This window comes from Zootoca vivipara, chromosome 1, assembly GCF_965207765.1.
Source record: "Zootoca vivipara chromosome 1, rZooViv2.hap1.1, whole genome shotgun sequence".
NCBI lineage: Eukaryota > Metazoa > Chordata > Lepidosauria > Squamata > Lacertidae > Zootoca > Zootoca vivipara.
In genome coordinates this window covers 89,053,965-89,072,621 of record NC_142582.1, presented here as the reverse complement: position 1 = coordinate 89,072,621, position 18,657 = coordinate 89,053,965, and the positions used below count along the sequence as shown (strand labels likewise).

The window sequence follows — 18,657 nt, the reverse complement described above, 5'->3', positions numbered from 1 at the left end:
CTTTGACTAAGTATATATGCATACCTATCTCTGTTCTCAGAATGTGGTATGTGCTGTTCATTTTACATTCTTGAGGTAATCATACTTCGCCTCTTGTGGAACCAACCAAAGATTCTCTGGCTTTCATGCCTATATATTATGTGTACACAGCCACACACTGGAAGAGCTAGGGTTTCTATGTGGCTCCCTAAAGATTTATTCCTATTCCTATTATTATTATTTTGAAAGAAGAGATATCCAAGTTCTTTGGAAGTCATGTCTCCTTACCTGAAAACATGGCTTATTAATAATAATAATAATAATAATAATAATAATAAAATTTATATATCACCCTTCATCTGAAGATCACAGGGCAGTTTACAACAGATAAACAAACAAAAATAAAAGCACAAAATACATAATAGCAAAAAAAAAAGAACAAACATCCCGTCACATTTTAAAGGCCATAGATTGTTTAATTAGCCAGCCAGCTTTCCCATGCAAATATGTTTCTTGCAGGGCTAACCTTCCTCTTAAAGCATCCAAAATGTTTGCTGGTAAAATTATACAATTCAAATAATAAACATGCATGATTTCTCGAATTTAGAGAATTGTTGTAGAAATGTGGGCTTTCCAGTTATAGCATTGTATAGTTTAACCATGGCACTTTTCAGCATGCATTTTTTTTTACCTAGTACCTTCCACTCCCAAGTTCACTTTTCTTTTCAATGCACCATCAGGGCATATGCAGAATTTCTAATTCACAGATGCAGAAAATGTGCAGGTTCCCAGTTAGTGTGATTTCTAAGATGTATTTTGGCTAATGTGGAGGTGTCATGATTCCTCTTAACTCTCCCGCCACATTTCCTACAACCTCATCAGCTGGAGAAAGAAATCAGCGTGGTTAGAGCAAACTGTCAGGAAATCATGGCGGAATAAAGCCACAGCATGAATAAAAATGCAAATGAAATTCATTTAATAACTAATTCATATGCAGATCTGGGTGCTTCTGCTGCCAACAGTGTTTTTCCTGATCCCTAAAAGTAGGTGTGGCAAAATCATTGATCCTCGGTAATGATCTTCACTTTCTCATCTATCTGCTCAGGCAAACCTCCATTGCCAGTGACCTTTCAAAAATCCCTTTAGCTGCCTGGTGTTAACTTAATATTATGTCACAGTTTAATGGAATCTATAGTACATAGCGGGACAAGTGTGTAACGAATTAACATAGCAGCAGTTTCCATGAGGAGTCACAAGATCATATTAAGCTCTGTGCTGCTGATAGATACTGTTTCATGTCCACAGCTGATGCGCATACAGGTCTGGATAAAATATTGCTACTGAACCCTACAGAGCTCTTCGTTTCTGGATTTAGGGCACAATCCATGGGATATTGTACAGCTATAGTTCCTGGTGGATCTGTAGGTAAATTTGTAGTGTACAGTGCTTCACTTTATTCCGATCTAGCTCTCCTGACAGAATAGTATGTTTGCCTTTGACCCCCCGTTCTTGTGAACTGGATGCAGTCTCTTCTTCCATGGTAGCTTCTATATTAATGGAGTGCAAAGTTGTCCTTTCCTCCTAAGATCTTCAGGGACCTGGAAAAAGACCCTTTCAGAGGTTGTGCTGCACCGAAGCGACACCCTAAGCAGCTTAAAACAATTTTTATTAATTCAGGCTTCGGCATGGAAAATACTACCTGATCCCCTGCCCCAGGTTTGTGATTTATTGTGTTGCATCTAAAGCGCCTTAGTAGTCATGGCTTCACCCAAAGAATTCTGGGAATTGCGGTTTGTAACAGAGCTACAGCTCCTACTTCCCTTAGCAGAGAGTGTTAAATGTATGGTATGATAGCAACCATTGCTGAGATATATCCTCCTCTATCTGCTTGGTTTTTTTCTCTGTGTGCAGCAACGACGTGAGGGGCACATATGAATGTGGAACGTCCTAAATCCCACCCTATTTCTTCTTTCTCTTTGTAACTGCTATGCTTGCAGCTTCTCCAAACTTGCAGCCTCGTAAAAGCCATAAATTTAGATCTTCCGCATGAGTATTGGGAGCGTTTCCATGATTCCAAGGATGTCGGTGCTGCTGACTCACTCGAAGCACCGGAGGCCAATATGCTGCGATACTCAGTGCTGGTGGGGAGGAGGGAATGAACATTGCAAAGATTGGTTGATAGATAAGGTCACCCAGCGCCTCAAGTAACCAAATAAAACTATCTGGGATGTTTCCCTCATGTCATTGCTCCACGCAGAGAAAAAAACAAACAGCAGCACTCCACACATGATGTGTGGCTTAAAACAGCTTTAACTTCATTCATATAGCGTACCAAAGGGCTTGTTTCAAAATAGTTGCTGGAGTATTTCTGATTTGATTTTTCTCTGTTATCAACATGGTTTTTTATATTTAATAGTGTGTGTGTGTGTGTGTGTGTGTGTGTGTGTGTGTGTGTGTGTGTGTGTGTGTGTGTAAATGTTAGAGCTGTATCTGCCCTCCCACCAATACTCAAGCTCTCAAGTTAAAAGCGAACAACTAATATGGTTAAAGCAGAGAGTCATGAGCTTATATTTGTATTCTCTCTCACTCTCTCTGTGCTGTGTCTGCACTTCCTGTCAGGAAGAAAACTGCCAAAATAGCTCCTGACAAAAAACATTCATGTCAAATGTTAATAACTAAGAACAAACAAGAAAATCTAAAAAAATATATTCTTTTAAATTGTTCAGTTCCATTTATACAAGCCATCTGAAATGCCACAGAGCCCAATCCTATTATTATGTGTTGGCTGCTATGATGCTGCTATGTCTTACTCACATTGCTTCAGCAAGTGGGTACTGCTATTTGGAGGGGAATCTTTTGTTTAAATCTCTTTCCCAATAAATAAATATTTTCTCCAAATAGAGAACTAGCATGGCATCCTAAAATAAGTTCCCCAGGCATGCTAGCTTTCTCTGTGCAGGAATAATATATGTGTGTGTGTTTGTACACATGCACAAACCAACAAACAAACAAACATGTTGTTTCCCTCCTGCAATAAGGAGACTGTCACTATTTTCCCCCTTTGGTATTCACTGAATCATAAAATCACAGAAGCATAGAGATGGGAGGTGTTCCCAACCCCTTGCAATGCAGGAATCTCAACTAAAGCGTTCATTTGCAAACTGGCAAATTCACATTTCATAATTAAATTTGATTTGGAGCTCTTACACAACAAAATCACAACCCCCAAAATTTGAGCTTTTGTAATAGGGAAAGTAATGAGAAAATGCACCGGATAGTATGGGATAACATTTGCTTGACACACCGCCATCTAACCTCCCCATAAACAAATCAGAATGGGTGCTCAGTGAATAGATGGTGATGTCTAAGATCCCCGCAAACAAACAGCAAAAGAAAGTGCCCAGTAAAGATGTAATCTAGAAGAACTAAATGCACCACATGATTCTGTTGATCATTTACAGTTGACTCACGTCTTACACATGGGTTACGTTGCAGGGATAGCATGTTAAGCCAAAATCACATATAGTCAAAGCAGCCCCTTAAAATCTGGAAAATTGCCTGTAAAAAGCACAGCTCAGCACTTACCCAGTGACTTCTCTTAAGCATTCAGGCTTGCTTACTGGACTCTGGGAAGCTCTCTCGAGATCTCGTGGGGCTGTCCAAGATCTTGCAAGAGCCCCCCAAAGCCTCGTAAGCAAGTCCAAGAGCTTAAAGTTCTTTATGTGCCAGTAAAACCCAGTACAGAAAGAGCTTTTAAGCTCTCCACCTCCCATGTGTTTAATTTCTGTTTCAGTTGGCCAGCTTTCAACTGTGTAAAGTTGAAATTGCACATGTGAAACATGCATAAGTTGTGAGTCAACTGTATTTATTAATTGCATTTACATGCCACCATAAAACCAAGTTCTCTACTTATGTGTCTGTGTTCCTTGTATTTGTAGAAAGTGCAATTATAGTTTGTTTTCTATTTGAGAGTAGTGCAGCCACCAAGAATGAGAATGAAGGCCTTTTTTATATATAAGTACAGTTCATCAAGCGAACAAAGGTATCCGAAAACCCTCCCATTCTTGGTCCTGGCTAGGATGAGCAGAAGGCGTTCTGGTGTGGATCCTGACAGATGCTTCAGCATTGTGACAGAAGCAGCTTTGTGGACCACGGGGAAATACTCAGAGGGGCATCCGTGTTCTGCATAACCCTCTTTTAAGACATACAGTACTTCCTGAAATACGGAGCTTTAAATCACATGTTCTTTGTGTCCTTTAAATCACTCAATTATTTAGAGCCCTTTTATCACTTCAGCATTGGCCATTCAAGCTCAAAATCTCTGGAGAGCAGAGTTTGGGGCAATCCAGCCAGATGGGAAGGGTATAAATAAGAATAAGAATAATATGATGATGATACTTCCTTTTTTCCCCTGCCCTGAACCTTCTTCCATTTGCCTTAATGGAGTGACCCAAGATTATAGAGAGAGAAATCTCCCCCTCTGCTTTCTCCACACTATGCATAAGTTCAGATTCCCCTATCGTGCCTCTCCACTTGCCCTTTACTCAACCTTTCACTAAGCTAAATCGTCACCCCACAAGACCTGGAAGGGATCGTAACCTAGGGACCTGAAGAAACTGAGATTTAGCCCATACAGCACCTGTATATATCTAGCCATGCCTGCTAGAAGACTATCAGTCTGGCATTGTTGGCATGGTCCTCACTAGGATGTCCTAGGGCTCAGATGGCAGCATAGCTGTTGCAAGCCAGAACTGAATGGCGTTATTGGAGGGCCGCTGGATGGCCTTGCTTGATGGATTGAAAGAGAGCTGTCTACTAGGATCAGGGCAGGAGAGCAGAGTGTGAGGTAGGTCAGAACTGTGTTGACAAAACTATGCTGCAAACCTTATATCTGCTGGCTCTGTATTTCCCTATATCATTTAGGATTGTTCACTCCCTACCAGACCCAGAAACACATGACAACATTGTTTAGCTCTTTTCCCCCATCCCATTTTTATGAATTGTCCTAAATGGGGAATGCATGGGTCTGATGAGGTATACAATGAGTGCCCTATGTTTGCTCTGACACAGTTGCTCAAAATTGTAATGGAAACTGAGGGGATTTGGTGCCAAGGAACATCTCCTTTTTCCTTCAGTACACAGCCAGTTGGCTTACTGTCCTTTTTCCTAGCTCCACAGTCCTTCTGAATAAACTGCACAAGCTCCCCATCTCAACAGTGGTGGAGAGGGCAGGTGGGTGTTGAAAGTTCTCTAACCAATGAGCAACTCCATAACAGTATGGAATCTAAAGTAGATAAGAGTTATTATTTCCCCGACCTGCAAGTGACTGAGAGCTCACCCACACTTCTGTTTGTGCTGTGATTTCCAGGCACAGGTTCAAGGGCTTCTTCTTTTGTCTGCCACTTTCCCCAGGAAAACCCACAGTTTACTGCTGAATTCTGGAACACTGTCTGTCTGGTTTTCTACGAATCGATGATTCAGCAGTACGTTGCAGGTTTTCCTGGGGAAAGTGGCGGGACACACACATGAAAAACCCTCTCCGCCCCATGCTCGGCTGATCCAGTTTTCATCCACCGTCATGAAGAGTGTCCTTTGAGCTGTGAAAAATTGAAGAATAGCCTAGGCACCATCTTTCTCTGAAAGATTCTGCCTCCCTACAGATAGCTGCATCTGGTACACTTAGAGCATGCAATATTTTTGTCTTACCTTCCATCCTTGGATCTGCAGTGCAGTTTTCTGCCTTCAACTTTTATGAGATCCCAGGATGCCTCTTTTTACTGCCACTTCACACACTCACCCCTCCCAGCCAGCGGAAGTGGGTACTCCCCTTGTGTGTGCACAGACTTTATTTGTGCAGATCACCCCACCAACAAAATACGAGGGGAAAGCCTACACACATACAAGTCTATTTACTGTGTACCCAGATTGCATAAGGGAAGGGGGGGCACCCTTGCTTTTTTTTAATCACATGGAGTGTGAACAGCCCTTGATAATGTGTTTTACAGTTCTGGAAGAAAAAGGTTTGGACTGTAATGCTAAGGCAGGTTATGAGAAGCTGAATGCCAGGGTTGACTTATCTGTGACCCTCCAGATATTGTTTAACTTCAACTCTCATCATCCCTGAACATTGACCATGCTGGCTGGCACTGATGGAACTTGAGAGTTCAAGCAGTATATATAGGGAGCCACGTGGTAGCCAGACCTGCTGTAGGCCAACATACAGTGATCTGCACCACACCTCATACTCCTTGTGGATTACCCGCATATCCATGTGTGACCAAGCCATGGTATGGGAGGCCATGACCATCGCTGGAGTGATTCCCACACCAGTGCCTGCACAGCATCAGAAGGAGACTTGGTACTAGAATGTCCCATGATAACACCATTTCTGGTTTTAGAAGTACATGGCGATCACTCGAATGAAAATAGCCTGCCGCTGCAGAGGGATCAGAGGCCATCCAGGCAGCCTGAGCTTCTTTGCAACTGACAGCGTCCCCAGGGGAGAGACACACAGCAAGGAAGGAATAGCAATAACTTGCAAGGGGCACGGCAAGTGGGAGAGTCCAGGGACATGAAGTATTTTGAAATGCTTAGTGAGAGAAGAAGCTGTCAGAACTATTTCTTCTTCAAAGTAGAGAGAGCACTTTTTGTCCAGTAAACCCCTCCTGGAAAAGCCTTAGACAGCTATATTCAAGTTGAACAGATCTCCAGGTCTAGACAGATGCACGGAAAGGAATTTGCACCAGCAGCAGACCAATACATGGGGGCACATGTCTTCTTTGACTTGCAACTCATTTCTCTTGTCCCATCTCTGTGCTGTACCTGAACCTTCTAGCATGTCATTTGGACTCACAGGATGGATCTAATATTTGATTACATTGCTGAATATGGAGAAGTGTGTTCTTCTCAAGCATTGAATTTTTGGTGTGTCTCCCCCATTGCCTAGCCATGGGACAAAATCTACAGTTTTCTTTTAGCTATATATAGCAGTGACATGTGGAAGACATGGACACCTTTCTCTGAGTTTTACACACTTCTTCCAAGAGTGACAGGGAACCTATGACCCTCTGTGTATTATTGGACTCATCAGCCCCCAGCCAGCATAGCCAGTGGTGAGGGATGCTAAGACCTATAGCCTATAGCTGGAAAGCCACAGACTCCCTATTCCTATCTTATAGTATATGAAAATGTTGGAACTTTACAACCCATGCACAACTGCATGCTCATCGCTTAATGGCTGCTACACTAAATGATGGGGAAAGGGAAAGAGCCGTTGGAGATCAAAGCCCTCTAATAGATACATTTTTATCACTCCAGCAGTGTTCAGTATTCAGGTACAACTCACCATATATTAAGGTGATGGAGGATCAAGTGGCATATATGCATGTGTGAATCAGTCTAGCACAACTTTCCTGAATGCCAGGCACATGTAGAGCAAGAATCTGGAAATAATCATGTATCATCTTTCCAATATAGAGGCAGCATTCATTACTGTTCCAGCATTACGCTTCCATGTAACCTGAGACATGGGTGAAATTCCCAGGAGTCTTTTTTAGAAGTACTAAGAAGCAGCCCTAAGATAACTGTTCACCTCTTAGAACAGATAAGGAGAAATCAAGTCTCTGGATCTGTTACAAAAAAGGATAAAGGATTAATTCCCGCTGTTTAAAGGCAGCCTATTAAGCATCAGAAAGAAATTTATGCGTGGCCAAACGAGTAAGCCAATGTTCAGTTGCCATTTATTTTATTGTTCAAAGTGTTCTTGAAGATAGGTGAAGATCTCCCCCTCCCTCTGTGTGTGTGAGAGAGAGGGGGGGTGGGAGTGGAAGGGAGATCTCAAGGTGACCATGTGAAGCTGAGCAGATACCATGAAAGCGAAATCTCTCTCCTGCTGATTTTCCCCCCAAACACCTTGTTACATCTTCTCTGGGCAGACTCCCCCTGTCCCTGATTTATGTGCTGCTGTGTTCCTGAAGTGGTAGGAAAATGTTTGATATTGATATTTTATTCCTGTAGTTAGAGGGATATCATGATGAGTTAAGTGAGTTTAGAACCACAAACTGTGCACAGTATTATCAGGGTTGCTTTCTGCTCTAGCAGTGTAGCAGTTGCAAAGCATGGGATGGGATGCGAGGGAGAAACACACCTTCCTTGCTTTGTGTGCCTTATTTCTCTCTGGTCTCTCATTCCCCATATATTTTTGTCTGCAAAGCTTAGAGGTTTCTTGTGCATAATTAGAGTTGTGTTTACCTTTGAATAAACTCCACTGGACACAGTGGGAGTTACTTCTCTCTCTCTCTCTCTCTCTCTCTCTCTCTCTCTCTCTCTCTCTCTCTCTCTCTCTCTCTCTCTGTGTGTGTGTGTGTGTGTGAATAGGACAGTGGGGTTGGGAAGAAAGGTGCTTAGAGGAATATACATTACCATACAAAGTGTGTGTGGTGGAGGGGTAGTAGTTCTGAGACTATTAAATCCAGACTCTGAAATTATCTGACTGCACCACTCTAGAGAAAATGCTTGTGAGCTTTCTGCCTTGACTTACTCAGAAATAGGCAGAGTTCTCTGCTGGATTTAGCCAAAGGTCTATTCAGAGTGGGAACAGGAGGGTGGCTAGACTATATGTGATGATAGTTTTGGATGGCTTTCTGTTGCTATGCAGAAAAAAGAGGCTCAAGAGGAGATATGATAGTCTTCTTCAAATGTCTAAAGGGCTGTCACATGGAAGATGGAGCAAGCTTGTTTTCTCTTGCTGCAGAGGATAGGACTCAAGCCAATGGATTTGAGTTACAAGGATGGAGATTCCAATTAAACATCAGGAATAACTTCCTGACAGTAAGAGCTGTTCAACACAAAGAAGTGGTGGACTCTCCTTCCTTGGAGGTTTTTAAACAGAGATTGGATGACCACCTGCCATTTATGATATAGTTGAGATTCCTGCATTGCAGGGGGTTGGACTAGATGATTCTATGGTTGTACAATCTTCCAGGAAGAGAAAAGGCAAATGCTGTATTTACAACAGCATTGCAGAGGAGCTAGGAAGCTGTGTTTGCTCTTCTTCCCAGCAAACAAACATCTGAATTGACCCTGTGGAAACCTGTGCAAAAGGGACTGTAATGTTAGCCACTGTGTATAAATCGAGATTTCACAGACAGTATGAAAATTGCAAAATTGTTGTGACATCCATGAAATTGACCAATGCATAAACAGGCTATGGGTGACTATTGAGTAGCTGTAGTAAACATCCCATGAGGAGAAAAACAGGTGTAGGTTTGGTTGTAATCTAGCTTCATCTTCACATATATTCTGTGGTATATTTTGCAAGAGGGAAAAATATACATGGACAATATATTTGTGGTTGGGGGTTGATTTGAGGCTATTTTGTACATTGTGGTTTAATATGTGGTGTGGGTATATTGTGTGCTGGCAACGTTTGGGTAGCATTTCATACCGTATTAGAAATCAAAGCTTTCTGGGAGTGAAATGATTCCCATAAACTGTGGAAGGCTCTGCTGGCATATGCATCAAACTGATCCCAAGATCATTCAGCTGTCTCGTATGACTATACTGAATAGGAGTGGGAACTAAGTGGAATCCATCTGAATTCTAAAAAGATGATCCCATGAGGATGGTGAATAATCAGTCACTGTCCTCAGGGACTACCTTGTCACCAGTGTGTGAATATGTACCATGCAATAAAGACAAGCTGTCATTGATCAGTCGAGTGAGGGACCTTATTAAAAGTTCTGGGGGGGTGGAAGCTCAGAATTGAGGAGCCCCAATGTAAAATACATGGGTGTTTTCTCTCCTGTCATATCAGATATGTGCTGTGTGTTGTTGTTATTGTTGTTGTTTGCACTTATTAGTCACTTTTTTAAAAAAAGTAAACCCAAAGCAACTTACAATATAATGCAAAAACCAAAACCAATACAGTGGTACCTCTGGTTACGAACTTAATTTGTTCCGGAGGGTCAGTTCTTAACCTGAAACCATTCTTAACCTGAGGTACCACTTTAGCTAATGGAGCCTCCCGCTGCTTCTGCACCACCGCTGTGCGATTTCTGTTCTCATCCTGAGGTAAAGTTCTTAACGCGAGGTACTACTTCCGGGTTAGCGGAGTCTGTAACCCCTAAGTGTTTGTTACCCGAGGTACCACTGTACAAAACTAAACTAAATAAAAGCTAAAAACATTCATATACTTAAAATGTGATCTAACATATCCCCCTACTAAAGGAGGCCAGAATATCTAAAACTATTCAAAATTAAGGCCAAAAGCTTAGCTGAAAATAAATATTTTGCCTGGTGTCAAAAACTAGCTAGTTGTGGTGCCAGGTTAGGCCTCCATGGGGAGGTGGTCCTCCATAAGTGGGGAGCCACTACTGAAAAGGCCTGTTCTCATGCACTCTTCTTCATCTTCAGCTGACCACAAGGATGGCTTCATAGCTCAAAAGTAGAACACATGTGTTGCAGGTTCAATCCCCAGCATCTCTGGGTAGGACTTGCAAAGAAAGGAGTCTGAAACTCTGAAAGTGTTGGCAGTACTGTGGTAGATGGGGAACCGGCTGACTTGGTTGAAAGCCGTTTCCCATGTCCCCCTCACCTTCCCCCTTTATGCTATATTGTTGGTGAGAACAGTAGTAGTTGTCTGGAAGAGCATTCTGGTAGGCCATGAGACCATGTCCTCCATCAGTACATGCCAGGTATGGCTTAGGATCAAGTGCAACCTAAGTTAACCTCAGACTTCATGATGGAGACAAGGCCTCAAGATTATTTGTGGAGTTGGCTGAGGAGAACGGAGGGCTTTGAAAGCTGAGGCTGCAAGCATAGCTGCCAAGTATCCCGTATCCGCCGGGAAAACCCCTTTTTTCTTACCGTTTCCCGGCGGTCTCCCGTTTGGCAGAAAATCCCGGCATTGTCCCTTTAATTTGCTTCTTCCCGGCGGCCATTTTTCTGGTGCCGCTTTGCCCTTCTATGGGCACCAGAAAATGGCGGCACCGGCGTCGGAAGTCGCTTCCGCGCATGACCGGAAGTTGCGTGACGCGACTTCTGGTTGTGGTTTGCCCTTCTATGGGCATCAGAAAATGGCGGCACCGGCGTCGGAAGTCGCTTTTACGTGTTTCCGGTCATGCACGGAAGCGACTTCCGGTGCTGGCGCCGCCATTTTCTGGTGCCCATAGAAGGGCGAAGCGCCACCGGAAGTTGCGTCACGCAACTTCCGGTCATGCGCGGAAGCGACTTCCGACGCCGGTGCGCGCGCTGCCGATCCCGGATCTTTACGATCCGGACTTGGCAGCTATGGCTGCAAGTGAAGAATGTGAAGCAACCTTTGATTTCTCCACTGAGGTCCTTCTTGGGATTGACTTTGGCTAGAGACTACGGTACTCAGAATCCTCACAGGTACTGGTAGCTGGTTTTGAAGATGGCCGATTGCTCCGCTGGCTCCTGTCGAGAGTGCTATGAAAAAAACCAGCAGACACTTCAGTTTGGCAAGGCAGTGCCTATAAAAATCCACCCCATGTTAACAGCAGTAACCTATAGACCTTCCTTCCTTTTTGGGGGAGGGCAATGGGGGCTTGGCAGAAAGTTCCCCCACTGTTAGAAGCATAGCTTACTTCAGAACATGGTGCTGGCTGGCACATAAACTCTGACAAGATACTGTTCTTTGTAGAAGGTATATTTTTAATCCAGCTACCTCGGTGGAAAATCCCCCAATTTATCATTCATGGTGTGTGCTTATATTTAATTTAAGATCAACTTGTAAATATTTATCCTCACGCTAAAAATAAAGAGACCAACATTCACTTTTCCTTCCTGCCCCCCCCCCCAAAAAACCTGGCTGGACTTCACCAGAATTCTCTGATCTTTCATAATAAGGCAGACTTTATGTTATATTATATATTATTTTTAATTGGGCTGATTTCCTGCAACTTCTGCATTGGCCAAGGAGCATCCCTGCCAGGCTCCCCACAAACAAACCCGGCCTCCCCCTTCCCTGGCTAAGTGAAGCTTGTTTCCATGGTAGCCTCATTAAATTTGCATTTTGCTCAGCTTGGGCTGCATCACGGCTGCAAGTTGTATTTTTAGCCCATGGCAGTTACATAATGAGAGAACTGGGGGAAGCAAGGAGGGCGGTTCCAGTGAGAAGCAGGGGCTCTGTGTGGCCCACTTGGCTAACTTTGCTCGCTTGGGCTCCTGAGGTAACTTCTGCAGACAGTAGACCCTCAGCTGCTTCCGTCATGTATCAGCCAGTGAGGCGACTTTCTTTTTCCTTTTCATGAGCTCAGCCATGCAGTGGGTGTCACTTAATCCAGGAAAGGTGATTGATGGCTGCCAGCCCCTGACGCAGGCCGAAATCTCGAGGTCTTGAGACAGGGCTGGAAGAAGTGGCATGTCTTGCCTTTTGGAGGGGACGCAGCAGCACATGTGCTTCCTGAAGGAGAGAGCTTTCCCTCCTTCCCCACCCTTTTGCAAAAGGAAAAGAACAGAAGGAGAGCGTGCCCGTGTGTTGGAGTGACTCAATCCTTCACAAGTTGCAGAGGCCAGACAGTTGACCCATTTCTATCTGCAGTGCTTAATTTCTAAAATGAAAGCTCCCAGGCCTTGTGTGCCTGCCTGCAGAGAGTTCTGTCATGGAAGTCCTTCCTCAAATTCCTGAAGTGTGGGGTGACTGCGGCTCTGTGATGATGAAGAAAAGGCACCCTGCCTTCATTATTTTTAATTAAGGCTTCATGCAGGGCAGTAGGATGTCCTCCTTTACAGAGGACAGGCCCTCTATTTGAAGGAGTCCTCTGTTTGAAAGGCTCCTTCAAATAGTTTCAAGATGAAGGTAAATAAAAGGAGATGCAGTTCCCCCTCAGCACTTAATACCTCGTCAGCCAACTGAGCTGGCGCACAGGTCGCCTGGTCAGTCTTCTCCCATGTGGTGAGTTGTATTAAATTTCTATATAAATCTTAGTAATTATGTCCTCATTTGCATCTATGCATATAAATTGGATGATAAAATTTTATGGAAATCTGTGTGTTCCCATTTTTGGCAATGTGAAAATGGTGGTCTTAGTTCCACGATTGAGTTCTAGCAGCAAAAATAGTTTTCTAACTCCCAAAGAAAACTGGGAAATGAAACTATGGAACACAGTGGTTAAGAACATGTGCTATGCACTGGAATGCTCCCACTTCACATCACAACATTTGGCAACCATCTGCCTCTCCGTCTCTCAGCCCTCCCATCTGCAGTATGGGACAATCATATCTTGTAAACTATCCTTATACTTTGTTAACTCTCTCTCTCTCTCTCTCTCTCTCTCTCTCTCTCTCTCTCTCTCTCTCTCTCTCATATAAATAATCGAAGCCTATTTTGACATTGAGCAATCCCATGGATTGTGCCACTGTGGATATGTAGAGCTAAGGGGTGATGCGTGAGTCCAAAACCTACAGTTGTGCAAGCACGTGGAAGCTGCTTCATGCATCAGACATTTTACGTGCACTTCATCTAATGAGTGTGCAAATAATAATAATAATAATAATAATAATTTTATTTATACCCCGCCCATCTGGCTAGGTTTCCCCAGCCACTCTGGGCAGTTTACAGCACATAAAAGATTGTAAAATATCAGACATTAAAATTTTCCCAATACAGGGCTGCCTTCAGATGTTTTCTAAAAGTCAGTTGTTTATTTCTCTGACATCTGATGGGAGGGCATTCAACAGAGCTGGCGTCACTACCAAGAAGGCCCTCTGTCTGGTTCCCTGTAACCTCACTTTTTGCCGTGAGGGAACCGCCAGAAGGCCCTCAGAGCTGGAACTCAGTGTCTGGCCTGGAACTCAGTGTCTGGGCTGAACGGTGGGGGTGGAGACACTCCTTCAGATATACTGGGCCGAGGCCATTTAGGTCTTTAAAGATTAGCACCAACACTTTGAATTGTACTTGGAAATGTATTGGGAGCCAATGTAGGTCTTTCAGGACCAGTGTTATATGTTCTTGGTGGCCACTCCCAGTCACCAATCTAGTTGCCACATTCTGGATTAGTTGTAGTTTCTACATCACCTTCAAATGAAGCCCCACATTGCAGTAGTCCAAGTGGGAGATAACCAGAGCAGGCACCACTCTGGCGAGACAGTCTGTGGGCAGGTAGGATCTCAGCCTGCTACCATGGCGGAGTCAACCTCTTTCCAAATTTGAGTGACTTTATCTGCAAACAACTTTGCAAAATCATTCCAGATCTTGGGGTCCTCACCAAGCCCTGATGGTGGAGGTGGTTCTGTTAAATTGCAAACCACCTGAAAGAGTCTCCTGCTGCTATTTTCTGCAGATGCAATAGAGGTGGTGAAGAAGGTCCTCTCTGCCGTCGCTATCGCCACTTGGTTGTGCTCTAAACCGTGTCTGCTCCAATTCAGAATAAGTTTTCTGCCACTGGTGCTCTAGCCGTCTCAATGATTGTTTCATTGCCCTCAGCTCTGGAGAAAACCACAGGGCTGTCTAGGCTCCATGCAATCAGAGAGGGCACTTCGGAGCCAGACAGTCGATTAGCCTTGGTTAACTCCGCATTCCAGCGGGCCACTAGGGAATCAGCTGAGAGGCCATCAGCATGGGACAAAACATCCCCTACCACTCTTTGGAAACCATCTTGATCCATTCAGTGGTGGGGGTGGACCATCCAAATCGGGCCCACCTCCCTGCGGAGGGGAAGGGTCATGGAGAAGTCTAGTTGCACCAGAAAGTGATCCGATCATGGCACTTCTTTTGTTTCACTTTTGCTTACTGTCGAATCACCCACAGCCATAGAGGTGAACACCAGATCTAAGGGATTTCCACGGCTATGAGTTGGGCCAAACCTATTCAGGGACAGCCCCATGGAGACCATGCTTTTTATGAAGTCCCGAGCTACCCCTTGTAAGGTTGTGTCAGCATGAATGTTAAAATCCCCTAAGACAACCAAACTAGGTGTCTCTAATAGAACATCTGCCACAACCTGAAGCAGCTTGGGCAGGGAATCCTTGGTGCAGCAGGGAGGTCAGTACACCAAAAGGAATCCTGTATTGCTCAGCTTCTAGAACATGGACTCAGAAAACTGGGTCTTCCCAATAGGACGCCTGGTGCAAGCTAATGACTTCCTAAAAATCACTGCAACCCCTCCCCACACATATGACCTGGGTTGCTGTGCTTAAGAAAAACCTGGTGGGCAAGCAGCGGCAATAACAGGCCCATCTGCCTCGTCCAACCAAGTCTCTGTTACACATGCCAGGTCAATTCCTCCATCCATGATCAAGTCATGGATGGCAGTGGTCTTATGGATCATTGCACAGCAGCTCCTTAAGGTCATGTGTGTCTCCCTTGTTGATTCCAGTCAAGACCAGACCCGGAGGCAGGGATAGTCTTCCAACAACAAGTAAACCTGCCTCCTCAGTAATGACATTGTCTGCCCCATAACTCCTTCTCCTACCCGTGATCACTGAGTTCGGGTGTCCTGGTGCATCCCTCAATGTGGAACCTGCCCCAACCATTCTGTTGGCTGGGCCCCACTCCCAGGCAGCCCTGACCCTCTCCCCTTCAGAACAGAATACAAACTATACAATAAACCAATAAGACAGTAGAAACCAATTATTCAAAAAACTATGGTACATTTATACTAAAACTAATCCCCAGCCCCAACTGAATGTTTATCCCACCCCAACAGAGCAAAAACAAAAATTTAAAATGCCACAGATTAAAACATATTTTAAAACATTTTGGAAAAAATTGCTGGAGCCATACAGCAAGTAGCACTGGCTTGTTGTATGAACCAGGCTCTGAACAGTTGCATTTTATGCATGAATCTGTTCCTGGTGATTCCAGATCAAATGTGCTCACAAATTAAAACATTGTTTTTAAAAGGTTTGCCAGCATCACATGCAGCTCTTTGACAGAATGCCCACTGTCAACAGCCATAAATGTTTTGCAAACCCAGTTCCATCCTTTGTTGCCCCTGTGTGGCACATTCGCCTTCGCTTGGGCTTCAATGTTGTCGCCACGGGCCCCGTTTATTCTGCAGTGTTTATTACTTGTGTTGCTGTGAGAGAAAAGGTGGGGAAGGGGAACAGCTTGACTCTAAGCCAATATCTCTGGGCTCTAATAAACACTATGTCTTTGTTTGCAATCTGAGAAAAAAATTGATCTGCAATCATTGGGATATAACAAACACACCACCCCATGATGCCATTTTAACTGCGAGCTGATCAGAAACTCGCTACACAGCCTGAGATGTTGAACCAATTTGTTTTTTTATTAGCTGTTGATACGGGGACATAGGTTCAAGTGTTTCCAGGGAAATTAATCTATGATGTGCCTTTATAAAGTGGACGTAAGAACCCATCCACCTGCCCCACTCAGCTCCATCCCTCTGCTCTATCGGAACTGGGAGAGGAGAGTTAGACCAGCACTTGGAGGCAGTGATGGGCTGGTGTGGGCCAGTAAATTGTGGGTGAATCCTAATAGGACAGAAGTGTTAGATGTCCCAAGTTCTCACATATGGGAGGTTGAGAAACAACTTGTCCTGGATGCGGTTGCAACTCCCTTGGAGTGAGCAAGTCTGCAGCTTGGTGGAACTCCGGGATTCAGCCGTGTCACTGGAGGCTGAGGAGGCCTCGGTGGTTAGGAGTGCCTTTCTCCAGCTCCAACTGGTTAACCTGTTATGACTCCTTTTGGACACAGATGACTGGGCCACTGTTTTCCATGCTCTGGTACTTTCCAGACTGAATTATTGCAATCCGCTCTACATGGGGCTGCCTCTGAAGATGACTTGGAAACTTTAATTGGTCTGAAATGAAGCAGCACCCAGATAACTGACTGGGCTTCCACTGAAATCCTGTTACTCCTGTTTTATTGGTTGCCAGTTTGGATCCAGACCCTTGACTTACAGCCCTAAGCAACTCAGGCTCTAAATGTCTGAAAAGCTGTGTCCTTTCCTACAAATCTCTTAGGTGCTAAGAGCTGCATAGGGGGCCCTTCCGCCACCTCAGAAGCTCGAGGAGAACACGTTGGAGTTGATCTCCAAATTTGGTTTGCGCTTTAGGCAATATAGTGCAGCGTATCTTCCATCATGAACTTGCAGTGCCAAAGTGCATTGGCGTAAGACAACCTTGGAACTTAGTACACAGCAGCATCTTCTTTTTTTAGCATGGAAGCATGTAATAGTTAATATATTTTGGCATAATTGCCTTTCTGTGTTTCATTCTGTGACAGTGCAATAACAGAACCTTTTGGGAGAGAATTCAGCAAATGACACAAGGAAGGATGAAGACTCCAGGAAGGCTGGCATGACATACTGTATGAGGAAAGGGTAAAGGTGCCCAAGTAAGAGAGAGGAAGGCACAGGGGAGCAGGAGAGACATGTGAGGTGGACCCACTTGTAGAAAGTGTCTGGTTCCATTGAGCAGCCACCAGGAAGAGGGATGGGGTGTCACACTTTAATCAGCAGGCATCGTTTCCTGCTGCCAACCTCATCTCACAACCCATCAGTGCTTTGATAGATAGATATGGGTTCTGTGACACAAAGGAAGCTTAAGCCTTCAAAGCTGACAACTGTTCCATGTTGCACAGAGATCCTCTCACAGAACCTTCTTTCTGACTTCTTTGAACAATCCCATCTTTGCCACCATCTCCATAGCAACAACATTCTGCTGCTGAAGGATAACAAAAAAAAAAAGAGTCTCTATATATAGCTTTCAGATCTCCCTTCCTTCAGCTAAAAGCCTTAAACCAAGGGAGACAGTTTGAAGTTCTAGACACCTCATGGCAGGGCAGGGCAGGGCAGTACATTCAGTGGAGAGGAGATAGGAGTGGTCTGGGGGCCCTGAGCTCATTTGCCTTCCTTTTCAGCACATGTGCAGGAAGGCATCTGAAAACCTTTCAGTCTTACCTCTAGACTTCAAAAGGATCCCTACTACACTTCAAGAGCCCATGTTTTTGAAGAGAACCAAAGGCTGTTGATTATTTCATCAGGCTATAAATCCATGATGGGGTTCGACACGAGATTTTGTTCTTAAAGTAGGTGGAGCAGAACTAGAGCAAAAAATTAAAAGACATGGTGGATATTGCCAAGAAGTCTACTACCTTTCTTAAATTTATTCAGGTTAAGATTTTGCAGTGCTTACACCATCATTTGCTACCTGTGTCTTTCACTCCCCTCCACCCCTTTCTCTTGCCCTGTCATCTTCTCATTGTCAAAAACTAGGATATATACTCCTTGGGGGCATGACTTTTGGGTTTTGCATGTACAAAAAAACAAATGAAGCAAGATCCCCAACCTCCCCATTTTATACTCTTGCCAACACAGAAGACTTGAGGAAATATTATGATGTTCCCTCTTGCTTCTGATGCATTTTGGGGAAGGGAATAAAGAACAGGAGAAACTCCTGCTGCTGCTTCCATTCTCCAAACTGAGGCACAAGAAGGCCTGCTGGAGGCTGCTGGGACTGCTCTTTGCCAGAGGGACAGGGACCCTTGATCCTTTGTGCGCTAGTGTGAGAGACTGTGGATACCTGGGACTGAGGGACAAACTTGTTCCCAAAATGTGGCCCACAATTGCTGTGCCTGTTATGGCAAGTGTTTCTGACACATGTGATTTCTGTTATGTCTGAACACTGCCTTAGTGATGTTCAGTTGTCATCATTGCCAGAGTGAATTAGGGAAGCTGGGTTGAGTCGTGG

General features: G+C 44.3%; 1 protein-coding gene and 1 pseudogene across 2 annotated transcripts in view; one reads left to right on the top strand and one right to left on the bottom strand.

Annotated features, from left to right (window-relative positions):
- SLC8A3 (solute carrier family 8 member A3) overlaps positions 1-18,657 on the top strand; it is a 158,353-nt gene that overhangs the window by 88,563 nt on the left and 51,133 nt on the right. The gene's annotated exons all lie outside the window — the stretch shown is intronic.
- On the bottom strand, positions 14,110-15,269 carry LOC148687660 (uncharacterized; annotated as a pseudogene).